The sequence below is a fragment of the Coenobita brevimanus genome, chromosome 61 (assembly GCF_032717465.1).
Source record: "Coenobita brevimanus isolate Jiangsu-jjx chromosome 61, ASM3271746v2, whole genome shotgun sequence".
In the NCBI taxonomy this organism is placed as follows: Eukaryota; Metazoa; Arthropoda; class Malacostraca; order Decapoda; family Coenobitidae; genus Coenobita; species Coenobita brevimanus.
Window position 1 is genome coordinate 42,327,831 of NC_137014.1, and position 10,580 is coordinate 42,338,410.

Here is a 10,580-nt window from a genome sequence, read left to right on the forward strand (position 1 = left end):
CCCACGATGCCCTCTCTCTCTCTCATCCATACTGTACAGCTACACACACCCACACTCACCCGACATAGTACTTCATGCTTATCTCACTCCCACACCAACTCACATGTTAGCATTCTCTCTCTCTCTCTCTCTCTCTCTCTCTGCCTGAGCTACTTCCCCTGCATGTCTACCACCCATTCAGCCTGCTATCAGTCTATCTCTGTGCCTTGCCTCTCCGTTCACCTGCCTTTCTCTCTACCTGTCTACCTAGCTCCCAACCTGCCTACCTCTCTACCTGCTTATTCACCTACCGAGCATGTATAGCTATTCACCTGCATGCCTACATACCTACCGTACCTACTAACCTGCCTGCCTGCCTACCTATATACCTGTCTGCCTACCTACTTGTACAGGTATTCTACTCTGCCTACCTCCCTACCTACCGAAACTGTAGAACCACTCACATGCCTACCATGCCTACCTACACGTATGGCTATTGTCTGCTTATCTACCTACCTGAATAGCTATTTTCCTACCTATCAATTTACCTACTGTACTAGTACCTGTAGAGTTATTCAACTGCCTACCTACTAACCAGTATGGCTAATGTCCTTCTGCCTACCCACCTACTTACCTCTTTACTACCTACCTACCTATCTACTATCTACGCCCAAACCTAACGACCTTTTTCTTACCTACTGTACTTACCTACATGTAAAGCAATTCAGCTCCCGGCCTACAATCGTACCAATCTTCAAACCTACCCATTATATGCAGAGCCATTCACCGCGTATATACTAACCTATCCCTACTTGTATAGTTATTCGGCTACCTACCGACCTACTTACTTACCTACCCGTCTGCCGTATTTCTCTATCTACCTACCTACACAGTACTTTTCATATCTACTTGTCTTCCTACCCACTATTCGGCTACGTACCTACTTACCTGCTTGTCACCTGTATATCTACTTACAAATATAGATCTACCTACCTACACAGCCATTCACTTATCTACCTACAAAACCTACCTACCCACACATCCATCCACCTACCTACCTGTACCACCTGTATTGCTACACATCTGCCTACCTACCTGTTTGCCTACTTGTCCACCTCCTCACCGCCTACCTGACGATCTTATCGATCATTGTGTTGTAACTCTACCTGCCTATCTGGATTACTTAGTCTAACCTATCATATAACATCATTCTCTCTCCCTCTCTCTCTCTCTCCCTCTCTCTCTCTCTCTCTCTCTCTCTCTCTCTCTCTCTCTCAATACCACGTTTATACTGTAGTTATAACAAAATTCCCAAGCGTGCCTCAACCGCTGCAAATCAGCATGAGTAGTATGTTAAGCAAAACTTAAACATATATATATATATATATATATATATATATATATATATATATATATATATATATATATACAGAGAGAGAGATAAGGCTGTGGCAGAGAGGCCTAGGTAACTGAGGTGAGACGACAGATAAAAGGGATAGGCCTACCAGATACCAAAGTCGGCATCTCTCTCTCTCTCTCTCTCTCCGCCTATCTCCTTGTGTCTATGTAATCTTTCCTCCTCCACTCAAAGGTTATCTCCCTCTCTCTCCACTTGACCAATCTCCCTCTTGAAGTAATCTCTCCCTACCCACACTCCTCCACCTCTCTCTCTCACTCTCTCTGCTCCTCTTCCTCCTCCTCAGCATCTTCTCCCTTTCCCTTCCTCCCGTCCCTACCCCTCTCACCCTTCAACCTCCTTCATTTCATCCACCATCTTCTTCCGTCATTGTTCCTTTCTCTCTCTCTCTCTCTCTCTCTCTCTCTCTCTCTCTCTCTCTCTCTCTCAGCTACCTACTAATTAGCCCATTTATCTACTAGCCTACCTACCTACTTACTGACCTACCTACAAGTAAGACAACCTACAGTACCGGTATGTATCTACCTCTCGGCTGACACAGTTCACTACCTACCTACCAATCTACCTACTTACCTCTCTAGCAACATATCCACGACCCTCCCTACCAATCTACCTATTTACCCTTCTATATTTACTACCAACCAACCTACATAGTTATCTGTCAACCTACATATCCACTTACCTACCTACGCAATTAGTTATCTATCAACCTACATATCTACCTACCTACCTACCTACTTACCACCCTATCTACCTGAAGGAGGAAATGACGATGCTGCTTTTGGAAGAACAAGCCTGGCAGCAAGAAGTCAATGTTGGCCAGATCACATAATCTTAATTTTTCCTTTGCTATGATGCACTGGCGCTTGGGATCGTGTTGTCCAGTGATATATAAAAACAATTAGAGGAATGGCCAATGAGCGATATAAGTAACATAAAAAAATCAATGGCTACCTGAAGCAAACTGGTGTGGTCATTATAAAGATTTTTTTTTTTTCATCGCTTCTTGCACCTATCTACAAACCACCTTACCTTTACCTGCCTACCTATTATTTAACTATTTATCTACCTATCTACCGTCTACCTGCCTACCTATCCACTTACCTACCTACCTTCCAGCTCCTCACCCTTTATCACCGGAACAGACACACACACTCAATGACCCTCTCTCTCTCTCTCACACACACATATACACACACTCAATAAACATGCACTCCAGGCACTCCTCTTAACAAGCAGGTGCGCACTCAAAACACACACACACACACACACACACACACACACACACACACACACATTCTCTCTCTCTCTCTCTCTCTCTCTCTCTCTCTCTGTTTGTATTACACACAAAACAGGTATATCTCTTCACACACACACACACACACACACACACACACACACACACACACACACACACACACAAACAGACATAACCCACAATCTGTCAGCACATTAACCTAAGCCCCGGCAAATACAGGCACACAGGACACACAAACACCACCTCGTAACACACACATACATGCACACAGTTCCCACGCACACATACACAGACACATACACACACACACACACACACACACACACACACACACACACACACACACACACAAACACACACTTTCTCTCTCTCTCTATCTATCTACTTATCTATCTATCTATCCATCTCTCTATCTATCTTTCACATATTCTTCAGCAGTGTCAATAGAATGGAGAAAGAATGACTAACTAGGATGATGCATGAGTAATGTGGTTGGCAGGAGATGTAGAGGCTGATCGAGAACGAGGTGGAGAGAAAAGGTCGAGAAGTAATGTAAGGGAGGGTGGTGTGTGTGTGTGTGTGTGTGTGTGTGTGTGTGTGTGTGTGTGTGTGTGTGTGTGTGTGTGTGTGTGTGTGTGTGTCGTTACTGAGAAGGGACAGACACGTCTAGGGGGGGGTTTCCTTCGTCGAGGCCACCCCTCACAGGATGCAGCGTCAGGCAACAGATACAGACATACAGATCTGCATTACTTACAGAGTACTTAATTAAGACATACAGGCGCTTATAAAGCAATCAAAAATATACATACTTATATACATACATACCATGAATACATACATACATATATACACACATACCGTGTATACATGCATATCGTGCATACATACATAAATACATACCGTATATACATACATACCGTGCGTTCATGCACACGTACATACATACTCCCATCATGCTATGAAAACAGGCACCTACAAACATGTACACTAATGTTCACAAATGCATGCATATACTTACGTCACATATATTAGCGATACACAACATGCAAAAAACATACACAAACACACATGACACCAAGATTATGCATCAAGGCTGCACAAGCCTTGTAGGAGGCTCACTAAACATGTACATACACACGCATTTACAGAAAACACACACACACACACACACACATTACTACCCCTTCTCTCCCCTACCGTGATGGATGCCCCTTGTCTGCGTGGGAACTCTGCTGTCTTTCCCTGTCTGCTATTGTGTTTGTGTGTTTGTGCCCAAGTCTGATTGTGTGCTTGTGTTTTTGTGTTTATGCCTCACCCTAACTGTGTTTTTTGTACTGTTTTATGCCTACGTCTGATTGTGTTTGTGTTTGTGCCAATGATTGTGTAAAATGTTTATGCGCCTGTACCTTTTGTATTTGCGTGCCTGCTCTTATTGCCTCAGTGTTTGTTTCGTTCTTTGTGTCCATGTTACCCTGTCTTATTGCTTGCTTGTGTTTTAGGTGTCCATTGTTAGCTTGGCTCATTATTTCCTTGTCACACTGTCCGTTTGTCTAACTGTTTGGTTGTGTTTTCGCGTCCATATTTCTTCGCGTCATTTCCCACTTGATTTTTTTTTTTTTTTTTTTTTTTTTTCTTGTCAAGTGTCGATTTTCCAATTTGTTTTTTCCCCTTGTCTCTTCCAACGTACAGAATGCTGACTTACTGGATGCTAATTTCTTCCATATAATCCAGACAACTTTGAGAATGCCATCTCTACAACTTGTTCTGCCTGCCTCTTCCTCTCACTCTATCTCTGGCCTGCCACTCAGTTACCCTGACTGTCCATTTGTTATCTCCAACGCAAGACGTGACCTGCCCACGTCAATTTCTGCTTTGTAATTGTGGTGATTATGTCCTCTTGTTTTTCTCTGCTCCCTTACTCAAGACACTCCATTTTTTTTTTATACGGCTCCAAGTGATATTTAACAATCCCTTCCAGTCCTCTCTAAGCACTCCTAAGTTTACAGTCAAGTATTTTGCTAGACTCGAGTCATATAATACCTAGACTCGAAAAGACACGCTAATTACATACATTTCCTTTTGACATAGAGGCTTCTCACCGTTCTGCATGATGGGTGGTTGGGAAGGTAGGCTGGGCGAGTGGTGGTGCGGGGATGATGGAGAGCTGGTGGGGATGGAAGAGGTGGGAGTGCGGGTGAAGATGGTGAAGGTGGTGGTGGTGGTGTTGAGTGGTGGTGCAGAGCCAAGGGTAGTGATGCATGCAAGATTGTGGTGATGGAGTATGGTGGCAGTGATGATGATGATGATGATGATGATGATGATGATGATGATGATGATGACGATGATGATGATGATGAATATAATACGATGACGATGATGAAAAAAAATAATCCGATGTTATCCCGATTCTGTGAAAAAAATACATAAATAATCGTTGAGAATGGATTATTGACAGCATACTCAGTGTGGTAATGTGCTCACCTGCAAGCACACACACACACATACACACACACACACACACACACACACACACACACACACACACACACACACACACACACAACACCACCTGATCGATAATGAGAACACTGAATAAATAAATATCGTGATTTCGACACCAGGATGAGAGAGAGAGAGAGAGAGAGAGAGAGAGAGAGAGAGAGAGAGAGAGAGAGAGAATGACGTCGAGAATAAATTGAAGATATTTGGTGTAACCTGATATTCTGACAAGGCATCGCAGAATAAAATTACGAACAAAAGAGACAGAAAAAGGAATAAAGAAAAGAAAACAAAAAGAAAGAAGAAAACAGGAAAGAACTGTTGATATTATATACTGTATATATATATATATATATATATATATATATATATATATATATATATATATATATATATATATATATAAAACTAAACATTGTAATTAAGTGCATGTTATCGTACACTCTCTCTCTCTCTCTCTCTCTCTCTCTCTCTCTCTCAATAACAAGAGAACAGTGATATGCTAGTTAAAATATAATAGCTGGCGGCAGAGTTCAAATTACAATGCTTGTGGCTAAGAATGGCTGTACTTGTGGCAGGTGAAAGTGTAGTTAGCATGGTGGTTGTGGTGGTTAAGTGATGCTGGTGGTAATAGTGGTAGAGAATGTTGGAGGTGAAAGTAGTAGTAGTAGTAGTAGTAGTAGTAGTAGTAGTAGTAGTAGTAGTAGTAGTAGTAGCAGTAGTAGTAGTAGTAGTAGTAGTGGTGGTGGTGGTGGTGGTGGTGGTAGTGGAGGTGGTGGTTGTATTATTATTTTTATGCTGTTGCTATTATTATTATTATTATTATTATTATTAACTGTTATTCCACTTCGTTTCTGGCGAAGTGGAATCTTAGGTCATGTCCGTACGTCAGTTAGTCCATTTGTCCGTTCCACCCTCTATCTCAGAAAACATTAGTTGGAATGTTCTGATATTCGGTGTGGTTGTAGGGCCATATAGGAGGCTGATGCCCGTCTCTTCGGAATTTTGAAAAAATTCAAGATGTCCGATTTATGACCGATTTTCTATTTTTGAAAATTTAAATCGTTTATATTTACTTTACTTTAACAGATAGGTTTACAGGCTGTAATGACGTGGAATATAGTTTCTCTGTGACTTATTATAATGGTACCATAGTCGATGATGGTAGTGGTGATATTTAATGATGGTGCTAGTGACAGTATGTGGTGGTGGTGTTGTTGTGGAACCTTGGTCTAATCGTTCGGGCAGTTACATCAACCGCATGCAAGCAACCGCCCCTGTATAGCCATCCCGTGCAGTGAACCGTTGTTTCCTTGCAGCAAACAGCGCCTCGCCAAAGCGAGGTCCCGGGAAGAATGTGGACGTTTGGTTCCTGGATGGACGCCTCATCTGCATCACCACCTAGGTAACAGGGGCACCACCGTAGGCTCTACATCACCCCATTATTTTGTTACATGGTTACCACCCAACACTATATATATATATATATTTTTTTTTCTGCGGTACAGAAAACCATTAGGATTGTCATTCAGCGCAGGGTCACCTGAAATGTAATGATGTGTATTAAAGGCGTCGGGAAGGATGGAAGAAAGAGAAAGAGAGAGGGCAGACACAGAATAAGAATGATAAAGGAATTGGAAGAAGTAGGCAGCACCACATCAAGTCAGTAGATGATGGTCGCCACCACCTACCACCAAGTAAATGTTCTTGATGAAAGTGGTAGTAAGAGGGTAGTGGTTACAGTGATGATGATAGTGGTTGTGGTAGTAGTTACAGTGATAGAGTGGTAGTGGTTGTGCTGATATTTAATTCGAAGTTTAGAAGGCTGGATCTCACATGCAGGGTATTTTGTTTTGGCTGCCACAAAGTGATTATTTTTATCAGGGAAAAAACTCGGTGGCGGCAACAGAGCGTGGTGGTGGTGGTGAAAGTGGTGGTGTTAAGAAGAAGCTGGTTAATGGTGGTGGTGGTGGTGGTGGTGACTGTGGTGGTGGAGTTAAAAGGAAGGTATTGGTAATGGTGGAAGTGGTTGTGGTGATAAATGTGGCAGTGGTGGGTGGTTGTAGTGCTGGTGGTTGTGATGTTAAAAGTGGTTATGGTAGTAAGAGCGTTAGTGATGTTAAGGGAATGGTGGTGGTTGTAGTGGAGTTGTTAAGAGGATGGGAGTTATTGTGGCGGTGGTGGTGATTGTGGTAGTGGTGGGATTTGTGCCAGGTAAACAATGTGACAAACACTGAGATGAAGAATGAAAACAACACATGCAAACAGACTTAACTAAACACTCTCTCTCTCTCTCTCTCTCACACACACACACACACACACACACAAATTACTAGGTACACTTCCCTTCACACAAACACTTTCATTTGTATTTATTTTTCTTCTTCTCTGTTTATCTTTTCACCTCTTGTGTCTTCCTCTGCTACTTATCATCCTTTCCCTCTTCTCTCTTCCATTACACTGTCTCTCCCTTTCAGTTCGTCTCTCTCTCTCTCTCTCTCTCTCTCTCTCTCTCTCTCTCTCTCTCTCTTCTCTTTTCTTCTACCTCTTCCTGTTTATTTTCCTCTTCCCCTCTTCCTACTCCTTTCCCTTTTCTTCTCTCTTCCACTCCCTCTTTCTTTCCCTTTCAACTTTCCTTTCGCCTCTTCTCTGCTTCTCTTTCTCTACATCTTCTTCTCATCTTCCCCTCTTCTTCTTTGTCTCCCTCTTCCTTATTCATTTTTCCATCATCTTCGTCTCCTTCTCTCTCTTCATTTTCCACTCTTTTCCTTTTCTCCCTTTTTCTTGATCCTCTCCTTCTCCCTCTTCTCCCCGTCTCCCTCATTCTTTTTTAACTGGAATGGGAGTTTGCTTTTTTTTTTTTTTTTACCTTGCTGGATATAACTGTGGAAATTTGGGTAATGATGATGATGATGATGATGATCCAAATTCAATAACCTTTCTCCTTGCCTCACTTAGTTGTAATATCTCCCCACTTCTCCCCTTCCTTCTCCTCCGCCTATCCTTCACCATTCTGCATCCAATGCGTTTCCTTCTCCTCTTCCTCCTATCATTCTTTTCCCTTCTTCTTATCCACTACTCTTCTTCTTCCTACTCCTCCTTCACTTCCTCCTCCTACCTATCAGTGTCTTCCCTCGCTCGTAATATTCCCTCCCCCTTCTTCTTCTCCCCTCACTTCTTAATCCCCATCTCCCCTCTCTCTCCTTACCTCCTCCTTCACCCTCACTTTCCTCCCCATCTGTTACCTCCCTTCCTTACTTAATCCTTCTGCCCTTCTTCCTCAACCAACGGCCTCTCTCCAACCTTCCCCTTCCGCCATTTCCAATGTACCCAGTTCATACCTCCACCTCCCTCACATGTTCCGTCTCTCTCTCTCTCTCTCTCTCTCTCTGCAAACTCTCCCCCCTCCTCCTCTTCCTCCTCCACTTCATTCCCCTCTCCAAATTCTCCTTCATCTTCTCATCCTCCTCATCTCCATCCCTCCTCCTTTAACCCTCTTCCTCCCGCCTCTCAAATAATCAGTCCCAAAGTAAATAGTGGTCGATGAATTAATGTTCAGTGGCCCGAGCGGCGCATTAGACCACACCACCACCTGTCCAGCCAGTCACCATGTCAGGCCAAAACACGGAGGATGAGAGAAAAGGGGAGGGAGGGGAGGGGAGAAAGGACGGGAAAAGAAAAGAAGCGGAGAGATGATGAGAGGAAAGAGGGAAACAGAAGAGATGGGAAGAGAAGACAATAGAGGGGAACAGAGGAGAAGAGAAGGGAAGGGAAGGGAATGGACGGGAAGGGAAGGGAAGGGGAAGGAGGGGAAGGAAGGGAAGACAAGTGAAGGGAGGGAAGGGATAGAAAAGGAACGGAACGGAAGGAAAAGTAAAGGAAAGGAAAGGGGAGGGGAGGGATGGGAAGAAAAGCGAAGGGAAAGCAAGTGAAAGGAAAGGGGGAGGGAGGGAGGGAGGGAGGGAGGGAGGGAGGGAGGGAGGGAGGGAGGGAGGGAGAGAGAGAGAGAGAGAGAGAGAGAGAGAATCAGCTTACTTATACAAAAATCTCTCTCTCTCTCTCTCAGTCATAAACCAGATCACAAACTATTAAAGAGAGGCAAAAGGGAACATTAGAGCCAAATCACCAACAATATCAATCGTCAGCAACAATAATGCTAACGAGGCTAAATCATTGCAACAAGTGTAAGGCAAATGATCTCTCTCTCTCTCTCTCTCTCTCTCTCATAAATAATTACGTCATTTGTTGTTGCCTTACCACTACATGAATAACTCCTTCCCTCCCTCCCTCCCTCCCTCCCTCTCTCTCTCTCTCTCTCTCAAAGGCTGTCAAGGCTCATACGTTTGCCTGCATGCCTATCTGCCTGCCTGCCTGCCTGCGTGCCTGTCTTCCTACCTTTTTTCTCTGCCTCTCAATCTCCCTCCTCTTGCTTTTTCCTAGGGTTCATTTTGTTCTTTTTGTAAATCTGTCTCTACGCCTCTCCTTCCATCTCTCTCTCTCTCTCTCTCTCTCTCTCTCTCTCTCTCTCTCTCTCTGCGTCATTTCACTATCACTTAGACAGGAAGCGTGCCCCATTACCACTACTATGTTCTCTCTCTCTCTCTCTCTCTCTCTCTCTCTCTCTCATTTGTAAAGACCGCAAAGGGCAGCAAATGTGAAGGCGAAGGGAAACGGAGAAATGGTGAGAGAGAGAGAGAGAGAGAGAGAGAGAGAGAGAGTTGAGGGAGGGAGGGAGGAAAAACCAAGGGAGGGGGTGAAGGGAGAAAGCAAGGGAGGTTGAGAGAGAGAGAGAGAGAGAGAGAGAGAGAGGAAGGGGCAGACCCAAATTAAGGGAGACGCAGGAGGCTGGAGCCAAAGGAGGAAAAGAAGGAGGGAAAAATGGAGGGAGGGAGGGATGGAGGGAGGAGGCAATGAGGGAGGGAGAAAGGGTCAGGGGAGAGAGGGGGGGAAGGGAAGACAGTCCATACATACATGATAATAATGGAGATAATGGAGGTAAAGTGGAGGGAAAGGGTGAGAAAGGAGAGACAGAATATGGTTGGGTGAAGAGGAGAGTGAGGTGGCACGGTGAGGAAGGCAGCGAGAAAGGGTGGTAAATTTGAGGCAGGGCAAGGCAAGAAAAGTAGAGTGAACATAATGGTGACGTGGAATGTGAGGTAGGTAGGCATGGTGCGGCAGGCAAGCAGGATGAAGCAGACAGGCTTGGTGAGGCAGACAAGCAGGGTTAGGCAGACAAGCAGGGTGAGACAGGGTATGGCAGGACAGGTAGGGTGAACATAATGGTGATGAGGCAGGTCACCGCTGCCGCCACCTGCCTCTATATATAACTCCACCTGATATACTCAACCTCTCCACCCCTCACTCACTCACTCTCTCTCTCTCTCTCTCTCTCTCTCTCTCTCACACACACACACACACACACACACA